Source organism: Balaenoptera acutorostrata, chromosome 15 (assembly GCF_949987535.1).
Source record: "Balaenoptera acutorostrata chromosome 15, mBalAcu1.1, whole genome shotgun sequence".
Lineage (NCBI taxonomy): Eukaryota > Metazoa > Chordata > Mammalia > Artiodactyla > Balaenopteridae > Balaenoptera > Balaenoptera acutorostrata.
In genome coordinates, this window is record NC_080078.1 from 19,263,664 (window position 1) to 19,283,590 (window position 19,927).

The 19,927-nt window shown below is 42.0% G+C and overlaps 1 protein-coding gene and 1 pseudogene across 1 annotated transcript in view; both read right to left on the minus strand.

Moving 5' to 3' along the window:
- HS3ST4 (heparan sulfate-glucosamine 3-sulfotransferase 4) overlaps positions 1-19,927 on the minus strand; it is a 420,873-nt gene that overhangs the window by 372,282 nt on the left and 28,664 nt on the right. The gene's annotated exons all lie outside the window — the stretch shown is intronic.
- LOC114238465 (5S ribosomal RNA) lies at positions 9,901-10,018 on the minus strand (annotated as a pseudogene).

Below are 19,927 nucleotides of genomic sequence, written 5' to 3' on the forward strand. Positions count from 1 at the left end.
AGCCATAAAAAAGAATGAAATTTTGCCATTCGCAGCAACATAAATGGACATGGAGGGTATTATGCTTAGTGAAATAAGTCAGACAGAGAAAGACGAATACTGTATGTTTTCAAGTATACGTGGAATCTAAAAAATAAAACAAACAAATATAACAAAACAGAAACAGACTCACAGAGATGGAGAACAAACTAGTGGTTACCAGAGGGGAGAAGCGTGGGGGAAGGGCAACATAGGTGAAGGGGATTAAGAGGTACAAACCACTAGGTATAAAATAAATAAGTTACAAAGATGTAATGTACTGCACAGGGAATAGAGCCAACATTATATGGAGTATAATCTATAAAAATATCAAATCTTTATGCTGTACAGCTGAAACTAACATAGTATTGTAAGTCAACTATACTACAATGAAAATAGTAATAATCAGATGAACAAACAAGAACATCTCAGGTAGTGACAAGTACTAGGGTGGAAATAAACTAAGCAGTATGGTAGAAAGTGACCCAGGCTGGAGGAAGCAAGGCTGCAGCCTACGTAGGCAGGTTACACTCTGAACACTTCTAGAGGGTACCATTCACACCGTGAATGAGTGACAAGGAAGAGACAGCCATGCAAAGCCAAGGGCAAAAGCCACCGAGCTCAGGTTTTCTCGAACGGGATGCTATTGGCATTTGGCCTGGGTTTGTTTTTCTTGTGTGGGTCTGTCCTGAGCACCGCAGGACATTTAGCATCCCTTGACCCTCCCCCATACCCAATATCTGTAGGGTCCTCTGGGTAGTCAATTGGGGTAGCCGAAAATGTTTCCACTCTCTTCCCTAGAGGAAGGGCTACAACTCCCCTTGTTGAGAACCCCTGATACAGCAGAGAACAAAGGCCAGGGCCCTGAGTTAGAAACAAGCCTGGGCTGTGCAATGAACAGCAAGAAGGCCAGTGTGCTTGGCATATAATGAGTGACGGGGAAAGAGGCGAGAGTTGACTTTACAGCCATATATGCTTAGCTGCGGCATACTGAGTTTGCTTGCTGTCAGCTGGGAAGATTTCATACAGGAGACAGAGGGTGAGCAGAGCACAGAAGCCACAGTTACACACACACTTTCTGTACAGCACCAGGAAAGGGGATACAATTCTACGGGCAATTTGATGACATTTTGCTGCCCTGGTGCTGCAATTAGCAAAGCTGGGAGGAGAGGAAAGTGAGCAAACTACAATATTTCATCAATCCTAAAATGTATCTTTTTATTCACATTTCAACCTAGCTGAAATCAAAATGTGTCTCACAATCATCATCACGTATTGTGACTGCCTGAGTCTGTGTGTCAAAACCAGCAGCAGCCTGGAAGAAAATCTTGAGGGCAAGGATGGAGCACTCTTTAAGAAATGCTGCCAGAGCAACAGCCTAGGTGGAATTAAGAATGATAGCACGAAGAACATGGAAGAGAAGGACACTGCTAACTGGGGGTGGCTTAGAAGGGTCAAACTCTGAATAAGAAATGTCAGGAATCCATGGACCAATTTATCTCATTTATTTTTTTCTGATGTATGAATGCACAAGAGTGATGGAAGATAAATGTTCAAGCATAAGGATGCTCTTTCCAATAAATGTGAAATTTTAAAATCCTACATGTAAAAGTACCGTCATGGTTTAATTAGCAATGCTCTATTCCTAGTGATCGTTTAAGAGTAAGAGTGCACACTATAGATTCGAGGAACTCTGAGAACCTTTACTGAACATCCAGCCGGTGCCAGGAATTTTATACGTGCTATACAGCAAGTAATCTCACAGCAGCAGTCTAAATAAAATCCACAGGATGAACTCCACTTCACAGACATTAATAAGTAACTTCACGTGGCACGGTCTCTTTTCTCACTTCAAATGAACCATGTCCAATATTTAAAGGGCCAAGGTCACTCTGCAGGGACATGATGACCAAGAGTGGTCCCATCCTCAAAGTCATGGTCTTCCAACACTGTTCTGGATCATCACTCCCATCAGCCTCCCCACTCTGCCTTTGCAATAGTTCATTTTAAGCATCAACTTGACTGGGCTGAGGGATGCCCAGAATGCTGGTAAAACATGATTTCTGGGTGTGTCTGTGAGGGGGTTTCCAGAAGAGATTAGTATTTGAATCAGTAGACTGAGCAAAGAAGATCCACTCTCACCAATGTGGGTGGGCCTCATGCATTCTTTTTTTTTTTTTTTTAATAGCTACTCTATTTATTTATTTATTTATTTATTTATTTATTTATTTTTAGCTGTGTTGGGTCTTCGTTTCGTGCGAGGGCTTTCTCTAGTTGCGGCAAGCGGGGGCCACTCTTCATCGTGGTGCAGGGGCCATTCTTCATCGCGGTGCGCGGGCCTCTCACTATCACGGCCCCTCCCGTTGCAGGGCACAGGCTCCAGACGCGCAGGCTCAGCAGTTGTGGCTCACGGGCCCAGTTGCTCCACGGCATGTGGGATCTTCCCAGACCAGGGCTCGAACCCGTGTCCCCTGCATTAGCAGGCAGATTCTCAACCACTGCGCCACCAGGGAAGCCCTCATGCATTCTTTTGAGGGCCGGAATAGAACAGAAAGATGGAAGAAGGGCAAATTTGCTCTCTCTGCTTCAGCTGGGACGCCCACCTTCTCCTGCCCTCAGACATTGGTACTTCCTGGTTCTTGGGCCTTCGGACTCTGAATGAATTACATACCACCAGCTTTCCTGGTTCCCCGCCTTGCAGATAGCAGGTCATGGGACTTCTTGGCCTCTGTAATCACATGAACCAATTCCTATAATAAATTAACATCTTTCTATAGATGATGGATATAGATATAGATACAGATATAGGTGTAGATATAGAAATTGGTTCTGTTTCTCTGGAGAACCCTAATACAGCCTTGGAAAACATCCTTTGACCTCTGCTCAGACACCATGGGGAGGTCCATCTGGAGGCCACTCAGAGGCATGAAGGGATGAAACCTGCACTAGGACAGATGGAGAGGGATTCGTGAGAAGCGCTGCAAAGTTGGATGGAACCTGATGAGAAAAATTAAACTGTTGCAAGATGTTAGGCAAAGAATTTGGCCCATCAGAGCCTCTCTGCCTAGGTTTTATTCTTCCGTCTTCTAGTAATTAGTACCCCAACTTCCCTTCGGGGAACATCCCTCCTTCTTCTCAGTCTGTGTTGTTCGGTGCAGGATGCCTCCAGCCTAGCTACCGGGATGGCAGGAGACCCGGGTCTGTGCCATGAGGTTCACAGTGATTGGTTCAGGGATGGGTGCATAGCCCAATCAGGGCCAGTGAGAATCAGCCTTGGAACTTCTGCCGCACTCCCTCTCCTCTGCTACGGGCGGGCCATCGGAAAGTAAGCCTGGAACTCCAGGCAGCCACGACATAGAGGAGGCCTGCCTGAGAACAAAGCCAGCGCAGAGCAGAGCAGAGCAAAGACGCAGAGACAGACAGAGCCCAGATGGTTTTGAATCCCTGGATCCAGCTTCGCCTTAAACCTCTACACAATGTTAGATTTTTCAGTTAGTTAAGCAAATCAATTCCTTTCTTGGGGAAGGATAATGTCACTTGCAACAGACAGAGCCCTCACTTACAAACATTATACAGGTATCCTCCATTTTCTAAAGTTTGCTTTACTCCACTTTGCTTTTACAAAATACCTACATTAGTATCTATTTTCGCTAACTGAAAGAAATCTGAAGAGGATTTTCACTGTTATGAAAAAAGGTGAAAAGCAAAAACAGCATTCAGGGCTTGTTTTGCAGCCAGTCCAGCCGTCACAGAGGCAGGGCTCACCCCCTGCGGCAGGAGTGCCATCACCCAGCACCTTCCCCAGGAACCAGACTCAGCATCTGGGCATCAAGCCGCCACAGCCCTGAAATGTGTCTGTGAGCACCTGTGCTTTATCTCCATTTATTGTGTATATCTGTGAGCAAGATGTGTCCTAAGGTAATTGCTTCTTCGCTTTACGCCATTTCAAGCTTACAAAATGTTTCATGCTCTACTTTCGGATAGCGGGGGAATCCTGTACACTACCATATCCTGTAGTGCTGATGACTTAAATGTTCAGGCAGGTGGACCGTGCCGGCCTCTTATCCAAGCTCTGACTGAGACTTCTTCTACAAGAGTGTAAGTGGCTGGCGGCCAAGGTCTTCCATGCACAGACACCAGAAGTACACTCATTGCAATACCCTAGGAAATCAATGACACTGCCAAAGGTTTTCTAGATCAAAGCCTCGTTCAGAATTCACAAGGCACACTCCACTGTAGACAGGATTCCCGGTAAGGTCAGCCCCCCATAGCTTGGCGTGAGTGTCCCAGGGGAATAATGTAAGATGCACAAGAAAACTCTACTGGGCCAATGTAGCTATTGGTCCCCTCATCACTCCCATAATAAAGCCTGAAATCCCCACCATCAGGTGCCCCCTTTGGTTTCTAGCGCTCTCTTGCTCTCTCTCTCTCTCTCTCAAAGGCTTCTGTTGGGATACATTTGTGTCACACAGGAGGGATCACCTGAATTGACTAGCTCATCTGTCCAGATCACACAGGTCTGCTCATTACACCAGCTGCAGCCTCCTAGGGGAATCAGAAAGGCCTGGGATTGGTGGCTTGTTTATGGCTCCACTACACCGTAAGTTCCTTAAGGGGGAGGAATTGTGTCTTTCCTGGGCTCCACTGTATACCCAGCACCTCACTTACTGCCTGGAACACAAGCACACAATCAATATGTATTGGATAAACGGTCGATGGTAGACAGCCCTGGGGCTGGGAGTTAGGGCCTGGTTTCCGGTCCTAGCTCTGCCCCAAGTCTACACGTTTATTCATGCTCCTCTAGGGGCCTGGGTCCTCATTCCAAATGAGGATGTGGGCCTCTGAGATCTAGGATCAAATCCAGGAGTCCTGCACAGCTGGGTTTGTTTGGCCCATCTTGCGATTTTACACTTTTGTAACAATCTAAAAAACTGGGAGATTTCGTATAAAAATTCAGATCTCTGGTTTTTCTTTCATAATGGAAGCTTTGGCAACTTTGAGTACACACTGCACATGGCGGCGAAGGGCCAGAAAATAGTAAGGGCTGCACCATTGAATGGAGCCTAAAATCGCCCACCCTCTACAGTCCCAATGTAGTCCCTGCACCAAGGCCAAAGGTCAGCTATTTATGATCACATGACTCTGTTTCTTTTCTTTTAGGAAATAAATGTCTATAAAGATAGACCGAGAGGGTCATGTTTTAAAAAACATTTAGAGAGAGCACATTCCTTTGTAGGAGTGAACTTAATCCCCACATAGTTAATAATACATCCATCACCCATGCAGCATTACTATAGATGCCAGATGCCATTCTAAGCACACTACCTTTATTTCACCCATTCAGTCCTAGATACTATGACTATCCAAATTTTTAAAAAGAAGAAACAGAGACACAGAAAGGTTCAGTAATTTGTCCAGGATAACACAGCCAGTGAGCAGCCTCTAAGCCTGGAACTCAGGCAGCCTGCATGCACCTATCACACGCCACTGCCACATGCTTTTGAGCTGAAAGAACCCAGCCTAACTCACGCCCAGACTTTTGCACTCACCTGTTAACCAATTTAGTCTCCTCTGCTTCCCCACCCTTTTTCAGAAAGGGAAACCGAGACCCACAGATGGGAAGTAATTTTTTTTCCCCAAAAAAAATTCATTAAAAAATTTGGGACAGGACAAAGGCCAGAAACCAAGCCAACCAACTTCCAGCACTGCTCTTTTTTTCTAACACCAGGATGTTTAATCCTGGAGCCTAGACTGGAGATAAATTCTCATGCAGCTTCTTTAGGAACCAAGAGACCTGAGTCATTTTAAAGAGTCCCACTCGGGCTTCCCTGGTGGCGCAGTGGTTGAGAATCTGCCTGCTAATGCAGGGGACACGGGTTCGAGCCCTGGTCTGGGAAGATCCCACATGCCACGGAGCGGCTGGGCCCGTGTGCCACAACTGCTGAGCCTGAGCGTCTGGAGCCTGTGCCCCGCAACGGGAGGGGCCGCGATAGTGAAAGGCCCGCGCACCGCGATGAAGAGCGGTCCCCGTACCGCGATGAAGAGTGGCCCCCACTTGCCGCAACTGGAGAAAGCCCTCGCACGAACTGAAGACCTAACACAGCCAAAAATAAAAAAAAATAAATAAATAAATAAATAAATAAAGAGTCCCACTCACTACCTTGTCAAATGTGATGCTACATAACCAGGCTTGAGGCTCAGGTACCCGAGGAAACAAGCCCAAATCCAGAGGGGTGTCCAGTGTTGGCTTGTGCATGGGTGTGTCCTGGCAGACAGGTGACTCCCAGTGAACTCCTGGCACCCTGCACCAAGATGCTTGAGAAAGGGGAATATGTAACAAATCCAGTTATCTGAGCCCAGGCTCAAGATGGAGGGCTTCCCTGGTGGCACAGTGGTTGAGAGTCTGCCTGCCAATGCAGAGGACACGGGTTCGAGCCCTGGTCTGGGAAGATCCCACATGCCGCAGAGCAACTAGGCCCGTGAGCCACAACTACTGAGCCTGCGCGTCTGGAGCCCGTGCTCCGCAACGAGAGGCCGTGACAGTGAGAGGCCCGCGCACTGCGATGAAGAGTGGCCCCCGCTTGCCACAACTAGAGAAAGCCCTCGCACAGAAACGAAGACCCAACACAGCCAAAAATTAATTAATTAATTAATTAATTAAAAAAAAAAAAAAGAGCTCCATGGGGTCACCCAGGCTCTACCCATCCACTGTGACACCCAGAATGCCAGCTGAAAGTCAATGGGTATCACTGTGAATAGCTGGGGGGAAAAAAAAGCTTGTTGCTCTCCAGTGCTTGTTAGCATGAAAATAATCATGCATTTCCTACTGTTTGGGTGGCAGTTACAAGGGTCAGCCAAAGAGATGGCATAACAATGTGGTTCACCAAATGAGTCATCAGGATGAGAATATCAATTTATTTGAGCAGACATGTGTTGAGAGAATTCAACCAATGTAAAAAGGTAGCTGATTTAAACTGCCTGCAAAAAGCACCACCTACTTGACAATCTCCCCTAATGCTCATCTGGTGCCCAGGGTTTGCGGGGCAGGAAAAGGGGTGAAAGAAAGGAAGGGAGAGGGAAAAGCTACAGTATTTGCTTTAGAATATTTGTTTTAAAGACATAAGTTTCAAAAATGGAAAGCCTGCTCCAGTTACTTTGACTGAAACGTGCTCCCTGGAGTCCTAAGAGAGGGCAGGCCACCTCTAGTCACATCCCCTGTGGGTCTTGCAATATTTCCACCCCAATCTTGCATCAAGAGAGGCCAAGTGAAAATGGAGCACTATGATGAAACGGCTCCTTTGCAAACATTATGAAAAGATTTATCCTTCCAAGGTAGTCTAACCAAATGGTTTGCTCACTGTGGGACAGCAAAGAGACGAAAGCAAGTCTTCAGATTTGCATATAGTATAAGAAAGCATCTTTATTTTCCCATCAGCTTGCACTTGCCTGACCTAGAGTCTGTGCTGGTGTGGGAGTGTGCACTAAAGGGTTTACTCAGCAGGCTTGGGGTCCCCAAACCTTGCACATTCCAAAGAAAAGACTGACCCTTGACCATGCCCTGGGAGATCAACTCTGAACCCTTGGAATACCCTACCTGATAAGAGTGTCTTTGTATACCTGAGACAGTGGACCACGCCAAACAGTTTATGCTAACACTGTGATTTACAGTGAACAGCTGTTTTTGTTTGCCTGGGGCCCTGAGCCATGCCGAATCAGTTGGACCTTTAGAGGGGCAGATCCTGGAGGCTGAGTAGCTAAGGTCATCAGTCGGGCACTCCATGCCTAGGTGACTGGTCGCCAGTACATTTCCTGGACACCAAGTCTCGGTGAGCTTCCCTGGTTGGCAACACTTAGCACATCTGTCACTGTTGTTGGGAGAATTAGTGCTGTCTCTGCAACTCCACTGGGAGAACACAACTGTAAGCTTGGGTCTGGTTTCTCCTGGACTCTGCCCTCTATATCTTTTTCCTTTATTGATTTTAATGTGCATCCTTTCCTGACTGGGAGTATAACATCTTTTCTGAGTTCTGTGAGTCCTGTTTGAAAATTGTCCAACAGGAAGGTGGTTTTGGAGATACCCAACCCAGGCAGGGAGGGAGAGAGGGGGAAAGGAGGGAGGGAGGCAGGAAGAAAGAAAGGAAGGGAGGGAGAGAGGGATGGAAGGAAGGAGAAAGGGAGGAAGGGAGGAAGGGAAGGGGGAGGGAGGGAAGGAATAAAATGAAACAAGAAGAAAAAAAGCCAAGGAGTTGTTATAATGCCAAATTTCTTGCTGTTTGGGCTCAAAGTAACAGCAGGAAAGAAAATACCATGTATACAAGAGCCTCGAAAGACACAGAAAACAGATAAAAATCAGAGGCTGCCCCTGCAACACCGAGGGCATCATTGAAGACTCTATCATGCCGTCATTGAGATTGCTTTGTCTAACTGTTTCCCCAGTACAACGACTAACCTCCACCATTGAGAAATCATAACTATTCCCTTCTGATGAAAACATTCCATTTCAGAAATAAAATAAAACTTTCAAAAGTGATCTGGAAGAGACTTAAATAGATTACAGCATTAAATAATACTTTCCTTTCTTTTTGTGGCCAAACAAGAGAATAAAATGGATTGCTGCCTATTTCTGTACTGCCAGGGCAATTGTACAACCACGTTGAATGCTCTGGCAAAGCCGAGGGGATATGCTCCATGCCTGGACCCAATACTAGAAACTCAGGCCTCCATTCATACTCTTAACCCTTCTCAATTCATTGAAAACCACTTCAAGCAAAAATCATTTGAAAGAAATTACCTCTGTGTATTACACCATGAGCAGTGAAAAATGTCCCCGATGGTCCCGAAGCAATAAAATTTTTGCTGAAGTGCAAGATGTAATAACTCAAGGAAAAGAAGTCCCCATGACAACAAAAGGGAAAAGGAAATGAGTGACAATCTGGGGCTTCAAGTCCCTCACAATACAAGGCATCACTAATTTGTACTTGGAAATCTGTCTTTGGGATTGAAATCCCAGAAAGTAACTTCCTCTCTATCGTTTCTCTGCCTGCCCAGGTGGTATCATTAAACCGAACTACGCTTCATCAAAAGAGGATAGAAATCCAGGCACTAGGATGGAACCTGCATCTATTCCACGCTCTCCACATCTCCCAAATCAAAAGGATGCAGGTGTGCTATGGAGTTGATAGCAAGAGTGGGATTTTGGAGGGTTCAATACGCACACGTATAGAAGTTGTAGCCAGAGAAGGAAACCACAGGATTTCACACCATGAGATGCCTGGGGTCATTTTCCAAACACTGTTCCATTTCTTTTTCTTTTTTTTTAACTTTATGTTATTTTTATTTTATCATCATAATTTTTTTAAAGGTGGGAAAAGGTATGGTCCAAGAAATAAAAGCAGCAATAGTTTCAGAGTCGACACATCTCAAATTATACTTGGTCTCTTCTCTAATACATATTATCTGAAGGAACACTGCCAATTAGTGAGTCAAAGTTTTATGCAGGACTTCCCTGGTGGTGCAGTGGTTAAGAATCCACCTGCCGATGCAGGGGACACGGGTTCGAGCCCTGGCCCAGGAAGATCCTACATGCTGAGGAGCAACTAAGCCCGTGCGCCACAACTACTGAGCCTGTGCTCTAGAGCCCGCGAGCCACAACTACTGAGCCCGCATGCCACAACTACTGAAGCCCGCGCCTAGAGCCTGTGCTCTGCAACAACAGAAGCCACTGCAATGAGAAGCCCACGCACCGCAACAAAGAATAGCCCCTGCTTGCCACAACTAGAGAAAGCCCACACGCAGCAACGAAGACACAGCACAGCAAAAAATTAATTCATATAATTTTTTAAAACAAAATTTTATGCAATGGTTTGCTTTTTTAGTTTTTGAAGCCTACAGCACCCAGTATTCCCAGGTGGTCTCCCATCCAAGTACTAACCAGGCCTACCCTGCCTAGCTTCTGAGATCAGATGAGATCGGGTGCACTCAGGGTGGTATGGCTGTAGCGTGCAATGGTTTGCTTTTATAATAGGTGCACTTTTTTTAAATTGAACTATAGTTGATTTACAATATGGTGTTAGTTTCAGGTGTACAGCAAAGTGATTCAGATAGACAGACAGACAGATAGATATATAGATAGATTGATTGATTCAGGTTATTTTCCATCATAGGTTAATACAAGATATTGGATATAGTTCCCTGTGCTATACAGTAAATCTTTGTTGTTATCTATTTTAATATATAGTAGTACATATCTGTTAATCCCATACTCCTTATTTATCCCTCCCCCCTTTCCCCTTTGTTTTCTATGTCTGTGAGTCCATTTTTGTTTTGTAAATAAGTTCATTTGTATTATTTTTTAGATGCCACATATACATGATATCATATAATAGTTGTCTTTCTCTGTGTCCCATTTCTTTTTCAGGAAAAAGATCCCAGGAAGAAACTCCTAATTTCCCTACTGAATTCCTTGGTTTGCTGCTCCCAGCCTGGCTGCTCAGTGGGGCCCCATCTCTCCAGACTCTTCCTTCATGCCCACTCAAAACCCATAAGACTAAAACTTCTTAAGGGTTTACTAGTTATCAATACTGAGAAACAGAAGACAGAAAGAAACAAACACTGGAGATTCCCCTGGAATCTTGGTTTGTACAGCCACTTCCCCACTGAGTCTCTGAGTCCTTATTCCTGAAGGTGTTGTTGCTATGGCCCTCCCGACCCTGCACAGCCCAGATACCTTCTTAATTCCCACTGACACCTTCCTAACAGGAGGTCTCTCCTACCAGAACATCATAATAACAAGAAACAGCTTTCAGTTAACCAGGATCTACCAAGGGGCGGCCATCAGGCTAGGCACTTGACATAATTTATCTCCTTTAACCCAATCCACAGCCCTATGACAAAGGTATTATACTTTCCACTTTTTGGATGAAAAAATAAAGTTCAGAGAAGTTAAGCAATTAGCCCAAGGTCACAGAGCTAGGATTTGGCAATCCTGTGATTTGAGCCTGAATATAAATCTACTGAAAATCTAACCAAAACAGAAGAGTAGTTAACTCAGGTGATAAGTGGTGTGAAGTGTATAATGCACATTCCCAGGGTCTCCACATGGAGCCAAACCTCCTCTCTTCAAGCTCACCCCATTGTTTCCATGAGGTCTGTAATGCTGAAGTCAGATATACTGACTTTATCATAGTAAAGTGTGTGGACCAGAGGGCAGACAGCAGAAGCAAGAAGAACTACAATCGTGCAGCCTGTGGAACAAAAAGCACATTCACAGAAAGATAGACAAGATGAAAACGCAGAGGTCTATGTACCAGATGAAGCAACAAGATAAAACCCCAGAAAAACAACTAAATGAAGTGGAGATAGGCAACCTTTAAGAAAAAGAATTCAGAATAATGATAGTGAAGATGATCCAGGACCTCGGAAAAACAATGGAGACAAAGATCGAGAAGATGCAAGAAATGTTTAACAAAGACCTAGAAGAATTAAAGAACAAACAAACAGAGATGAACAATACAATAACTGAAATGAAAACTACACTAGAAGGAATCAATAGCAGAATAACTGAGGCAGAAGAACGGATAAGTGACCTGGAAGACAGAATGGTGGAATTCACTGCTGCGGAACAGAATAAAGAAAAAAGAATGAAAAGAAATGAAGACAGCCTACGAGACCTCTGGGACAACATTAAACATAACAACATTCACATTATAGGGGTCCCACAAGGAGAAGAGAGAGAGAAAAGACCCGAGAAAATATTTGAAGAGATTATAGTCGAAAACTTCCCCAACATGGGAAAGGAAATAGCCACCCAAGTCCAGGAAGCGCAGAGAGTCCCATACAGGATAATCCCAAGGAGAAACACACCGAGACACATAGTAATCAAATTGGCAAATATTAAAGACAAAGAAAAATTACTGAAAGCAGCAAGGGAAAAACGACAAATAACATACAAGGGAACTCCCATAAGGTTAACAGCTGATTTCTCAGGAGAAACTCTACAAGCCACAGGGAGTGGCATGACATACTTAAAGTGATGAAACGGAAGAACCTACAACCAAGATTACTCTACCAGCAAGGATCTCATTCGGATTCGATGGAGAAATCAAAAGCTTTACAGACAAGCAAAAGCTAAGAGAATTCAGCACCACCAAACCAGCTCTACAACAAATGCTAAAGGAACTTCTCTAAGTGTTCTTAGAGAAGAAACACAAGAGAAGAAAAGGACCTACAAAAACAAACCTGAAACAATTAAGAAAATGGTAACAGGAACATACATATCGATAATTACCTTAAACATGAATGGATTAAATGCTCCAATCAAAAGACACAGGCTCGCTGAATGGATACAAAAACAAGATCCATATATATGCTGTCTACAAGAGATCCACTTCAGACCTAGGAACACATACAGACTGAAAGTGAGGGGATGGAAAAAGATATTCCATGCAAATGGAAATCAAAAGAAAGCTGGAGTAGCAATACTCATATCAGATAAAATGGACTTTAAAATAAAGAATGTTACAAAAGACAAGGAAGGACACTACATAATGATCAAGGGATCAATCCAGGAAGAAGATTAACAATTATAAACATAGGAGCACCTCAATATATAAGGCAAATGCTAACAGCTATAAAAGAGGAAATCAACAGTGACACAACAACAGTGGGGGACTTTAACACCTCACTTACACCAATGGACAGATCATCCAAACAAAAAATTACTAAGGAAACACAAGCTTTGAATGATACAAAAGACCAGATAGATTTAATTGATATTTATAGGACACTCCATCCAAAAACAGCAGATTACACTTTCTTCTCAAATGTACACGGAACATTCTCCACGATAGATGACATCTTGGGTTACAAATCAAGCCTTAGTAAATTTAAGAAAACTGAAATCATATCAAGCATCTTTTCTGACAACAATGCTATGAGATTAGAAATCAATTACAGGGGGAAAAAATGTAAAAAACACAAACACATGGAGGCTAAACAATACGTTACTAAATAACCAAGAGATCACTGAAGAAATCAAAGAGGAAATCAAAAGATACCTAGAAACAAATGACAATGAAAACACTATGATACAAAACCTATGGGATGCAGCAAAAGGAGTTCTAAGAGAGAAGTTTATAGCAATACAAGCCTACCTCAAGAAACAAGAAAAATCTCAAATAAACAATCTAACCCTACACCTAAAGGAACTAGAGAAAGAAGAACAAACAAAACCCAAAGTTAGTAGAAGGAAAGAAATCATAAACATCAGAGCAAAAATAAATGAAATAGAAACAAAGAAAACAATAGCAAAGATCAATAAAACTAAAAGCTGGTTCTTTGAGAAGAAAAACAAAATTGATAAACCATTAGCCAGACTCATCAAGAAAAAGAGGAAGAGGACTCAAATCAATAAAATTTGAGATGAAAAAGGGGAAGTTACAACAGACACTGCAGAAATACAAAGCATCCTAAGAGACTACTACAAGCAACTCTATGCCAATAAAATGGACAACCTGGAAGAAATGGACAAATTCTTAGAAAGGTATAACCTCCCAAGACTGAACCAGGAAGAAATAGAAAATATGAACATACCAATCACAAGCAATGAAATTGAAACTGTGATTAAAACTCTTCCAACAAACAAAAGTCCAGGACCAGATAGCTTCACAGGTGAATTCTATCAAACATTTAGAGAAGAGCTAACACCCATCCTTCTCAAACTCTTCCAAAAAATTGCAGAGGAAGGAACACTCCCAAACTCACTCTATGAGGCCACCATCACCCTGATACCAAAACCAGACAAAGACACTACAAAAAAAGAAAATTACAGACCAATATCACTGATGAATATAGATGCAAAAACCCTCAACAAAATACTAGCGAACAGAATCCAACAACACATTAAAAGGATCATACACCATGATCAAGTGGGATTTATCCCAGGGATGCAAGGATTCTTGAATATATGCAAATCAATCAATGTGATACACCACATTAACTAACTGAAGAATAAAAACCATATGTTCATCTCAATAGATGCAGAAAAAGCTTTTGACAAAATTCAACACCCATTTATGATAAAAACTCTCCAGAAGGTTGGCATAGAGGGAACCTAACTCAACATAATAAAGGCCATATACGATAAACCCACAGCAAACGTCATTCTCAATGATGAAAAACTGAACGCATTTCCTCTAAGATCAGGAACAAGACAAGGATGTCCACTCTCACCACTATTATTCAACATAGTTTTGGAAGTCCTAGCCACGTCAATCAGAGAAGAAAAAGAAATAAAAGGAATACAAATTGGAAAAGAAGAAGTAAAACTCTCACTGTTTGCAGATGACATCATACTATACATAGAGAATCCGAAAGATGCCACCAGAAAACTACTAGAGCTAATCAATGAATTTGGTAAAGTTGCAGGATACAAAATTAATGCACAGAAATCTCTTGCATTCCTATACACTAATGATGAAAAATCTGAAAGCGAAATTAAGGAAACACTCCCATTTACCACTGCAACAAAAAGAATAAAATACCTAGGAATAAACCTACCTAGAGAGACAAAAAACCTGTATGCAGAAAACTATAAGACACTGATGAAAGAAATTAAAGATGATACCAACAGATGAAGAGATATACCATGTTCTTGGATTGGAAGAATCAATATTGTGAAAATGACTATACTACCCAAAGCAATCTACAGATTCAATGCAATGGCAATCAAATTACCAATGGCATTTTTTACGGAACTAGAACAAAAAACCTTAAAATTTGTATGGAGACACAAAAGACCCCGAATAGCCAAAGCAGTCTTGAGTGAAAAAAACGGAGCTGGAGGAATCAGACTCCCTGACTTCAGACTATACTACAAAGCTACAGTAATCAAGACAATATGGTACTGGCACAAAAACAGACATAGATCAATGGAACAAGAGAGAAAACCCAGAGATAAACCCACATATCTATGGTCAACTAATCTATGACAGAGGAGGCAAGGATATACAATGGAGAAAAGACAGTCTCTTCAATAAGTGGTGCTGGGAAAACTGGACAGCTACATGTAAAAGAATGAAATTAGAACACTCCCTAACACCATACAGAAAACAAACTCAAAATGGATTAGAGACCTAAATGTAAGACCAGACACTATAAAACTCTTTTTTGACCCACCTCCTAGAGTAATGGAAATAAAAACAAAATTAAACAAATGGGACGTAATGAAACTTCAAAGCTTTTGCACAGCAAAGGAAACCATAAACAAGACGAAAAGACAACCCTCAGAATGGGAGAAAATATTTGCAAACGAATCAACGGACAAAGGATTAATCTCCAAAATATATAAACAGCTCATGCAGCTCAATATTAAAAAAGAAACAACCCAATCCAAAAATAGGCAGAAGACCTAAATAGACATTTCTCCAAAGAAGACATACAGATGGCCAAGAAGCACATGAAAAGCTGCTCAACATCACTAATGATTAGAGAAATGCAAATCAAAACTACAATGAGGTATCACCTCACACCAGTTAGAATGGGCATCATCAGAAAATCTACAAACAACAAATGCTGGAGAGGGTGTGGAAAAAGGGAACCCTCTTGCACTGTTGGTGGGAATGTAAATTGATACAGCCACTATGGAGAACAGTATGGAGGTTCCTTAAAAAAACTAAAAATAGAATTACCATATGACCCAGCAATCCCACTACTGGGCATATACCAGAGAAAACCATAATTCAAAAAGATACATGCACCCCAATGTTCATTGCAGCACTATTTACAATACCCAGGTAATGGAAGCAACCTAAATGCCCATCGACAGCCGAATGGATAAAGAAGATGTGATACATATATACAATGGAACATTACTCAGCCATAAAAAGGAACGAAATTGGGTCATCTGTAGAGGCATGGATGAATTTCACACAGAGTGAAGTACGTCAGAAAGAGAAAAACAAATATCGCATATTAACGCATGTATGTGGAACCTAGAAAAATGGTACAGGTGAGCCGGTTTGCAGGGCAGAAATAGAGACACAGATGTAGAGAACAAACATATGGACACCAAGGGGGGAAAGCAGCGGAGGGGGGTGGTGGTGCTGTGATGAATTGGGAGATTGAGATTGACATATATACACTAATATGTATAAAATGGATAACTAATAAGAACCTGCTATATAAAAAAGTAAATTAAATAAATTAATTAAATAAATAAAGTGTGTGCACGGGCATCTGGCTGCACACATGTGTTTTTTGCCAGTTACAGTCTTCCACAAAACACTTGAATGATCAGCAAGCCCAGAAGCCAATCATAATTCTAGTCATGAGGTGTACCAACTGGCATAATTCAGCTTTGAAGAGGCTCCCTCTAAATGGATTAAGTATGATTGAATGATACGGGTTCTCCCGGGGTGTAAATGGGGTGGTAGTGTACAGGCATTCTGGGAAGTGGAGTTAATTCTTTCCAAGTGTCTATTCGATCCCCAAGGGACCTCCTCCACCCTGGGAGGATTCAGCTCAAAATTCTCAATCGGGGGAGGGAGGGAGGCGGAAGGGATGGATTGGGAGTTTGGGATTAGTAGGTGCAAACTATTATATACAGAATGCATAACCAACGAGGACCTACTGTATAGCACAGGGAACCATATTCAATATCCTGTGATAAACCATAATGGAAAAGAGCATGAAAAAGAATGTATATATGTGTATAACTGAATCACTCTGCTGTACGGTAGAATTTAACACAACATTGTAAATCAACTATACTTCAATAAAATTAATTTTTTAAAAAATTCTCAATCAGAAACAACACAGTGCCATTATAATAAGACAGTTGAGGTGTTTTCTGATGGGTAGTTTTCTAAAATACCTTAGACACTTGCTAATCTTTACTTTTTTCCATTATCTATTTTAATTGAAGTAATACACTCAGAGGATTTTAGAAAAAGACATGCACGCTGTCAAGGATTTACACTAGACACCTCTCTGCAGCCTGTTTTTTCTCATCAACAACAGATCTTGGAGTTTTTTCCGCGGCGATATGCACAGTGCTATCTCATTCTTTTAAACAACTGCATTGTATTACTTCTGTGGGCAAGCCATAACTTACACAACCAGTCTCGTACTGAGGTACACTTACGTGGCTTCCAATCTTTTGCCATGAAAAATAAAACAACTCGTACACACCTTTTTGCTGGACAACTAAGATTTCTCCAAACTGAACACAGAGTAGTGCTGTTCTCAACGCAGGCACATAGCTGTTCTTACAGAGATGCTATGATCCAACTCGAAAGTAAGGATAACAACTAAGACATAAACTGGACCAACAGCGAGCAGGGACATCTGAAGCAAAATCCGTCCTGAAAACTGCACAATGCATGGTTACTGCGTCTATACTCTTTCTGAGAGAATCAGAGGGTCCATGGCCAAGGACAATGGAAAGATCCACAGGACCTAAAGAGCACTGTGCAATGTTTAAAATAAGCACTTCTGGGCTTCCCTGGTGGCGCAGTGGTTGAGAATCTGCCTGCCAATGCAGGGGACACGGGTTCGAGCCCTGGTCTGGGAAGATCCCACATGCTGCGGAGCGGCTAGGCCCGTGAGCCACAACTACTGAGCCTGCGCATCTGGAGCCTGTGCTCCGCAACAAGAGAGGCCGCGATAGTGAGAGGCCCGCACACCGCGATGAAGAGTGGCCCCCGCTTGCCACAACTAGAGAAAGCCCTCGCACAGAAACGAAGACCCAACACAGCCATAAATAAATAAATAAATAAATAAAAATTTAAAGAGTTCTATTTGCATTTTAAAAAAATAAAATAAGCACTTCTTTTTGGCGGTGTACAAGAGAAATATAAATGCTAAACCTCACCTGCAGAGCACACTGCATGGGACATGAACATAATACAATTTAGACACGAGCAATCTTCAGTCATAGAGCAGACTTCCATCACTGCCAAAAACATTTCTCCCCTCACTGTTGAATGCTGCTGTGAATTTCATCTGTGACTGAGATTCTAAGATAACTCAAAGAATGTAGTTTTTACGTGTGAGGGCAGGGAGAACTGGGCATCCCCAGACACAGCTAGCAAGAGTGTAAATATTTATATAAGCCTCCTGGAGGGAAATTCAGCAATGTGTACCAAAAGCTTTAAAATCATGCTCACTGCTCACCTTTTGACCCAGTAATTATATGCCCATGTATGCCCTGGAATTCATCCTAAGAAACTCTGTGTGTGTGTGGGTGGGTGTGTGTGTGGGTGTGTGGGTGTGTTTTCTGTACCCATTTGTTCACTGCAATGTTTTAGGACCAGAGAAACACTGGAAGCAATGTAAATGTCCACCTGTAGGGTATCAGTTAAATACATTATAATGTATTCATACCATACAATGAAAACTACACAGCCAATAAAATTTATGTGTTAAAGGAGTAGTTTGCAAGCTGTGGGTCACAAGTCATTAATGAGTCATGAAACCAGTTTTTGTGGGCCATGGACAGCTTTTTTAAATAGAAGAATATCAGAGCGCATCACACAAAGTAAGCGTCAGTATGGTTTCGTGAAACTTTTTTAAATGCATGTGTGTTTATTCTGGGTCGGTATATAAAATGTACTTCTTACTTTAGAATATAGTAAAAAAAAAAAAAAAACAACTGAAAACCACTGTGGCAACAGAATATTCACTAGTATGGAAATATGTCAACATTCTACATTTAAGTGGGGGAAAACAGGTTAAAAATTATATAGTATAATCCCAAATTTGAGATAATACCAACAATCAAATATGTATGTGTATATGTGCACAGAAAAGAAACATCCTCTGGATAGTAGTATTATGGGTGAAGGTAATTTTTCTCTATTTTCCCTACATGCTTCTGGTATTTTTCTAAATTTCCTATAATTTCTGCTTATTATGTTAATAAGCAGAGAAAAAACAGAGGCTATTTTCAAATATTGTTTTGGTAAGTATGTTAAGTATTTTAAGATGTTCCAAAAATGAGTCAAGGGTGACAATAAATGAATGAGGTGACCAGGCAATCATTCCATCCTCTGACACCCTCCTATGAAAAATCTCCTTTCAGAAATGCTGCATACCAACACATTGGGACAAGCAGCATGGTCCTATAAGAAGGTGCACAGGAAAAGTAAAATAATAGTAGTTCAGAATTGAAAGTATTCTTATTCTGTATCACAGAGTATACACAAGTGACTGTTGTTTCTATTAAAAAAGAAAGGAAGGAAGGAAGGAAAGGAGGGAGGGAGGGAGGGAAGGCACAGAAATAATGGAAGAGAAGGGTAAAAAGAAAAGAAAGTACCAAAAATATCTGATATGTTAAAAAAAAAAAAAAAGACAGAGAGAGAAAGAAAGCTTGTCTTTAATACATAGCAGCAAAAAAATTGGACAAAGCTTTCATTTTATGACTAGAGGTTTCAGCCAGCAAATATCGTCCTGAAGTTATTAAATTTTAAAATGCCCAGGAACTCAATAAACCCTTTTTAAATTCATAATGAGTTAATGAAGTGGCCAATGACCTGACCTCTTTTCAAACTGGATGAGGGATTTGATGAGTCAGTGCTAATTCAGGTTCAGGTGATCACTTCACTGTTAGGAAAACATCGTTATGTATATTTTTTTTTCTGAGGAAGGGGCTTTAGTATGGAAGCATAATCATTAGTGATGCTATTTAACCTTCTGCTTCACCTCAGTGGTACCCCAGTGAGGCACAGAACTAATGAAATTACTCAATGTTAAACAAGGAAATGGCAGCTTTCCTGTATGAATTCCATCTCTTCACTTTCCAAATCTTTCTCAAGTAGAGATGGGACCCTGTCCTCAAAATGTTTATATTCTGTTGGGGGAGACAATGGCAACTCCTGGATTTCTATTTAAGTAGGTGATGTAGAGGTTTAGG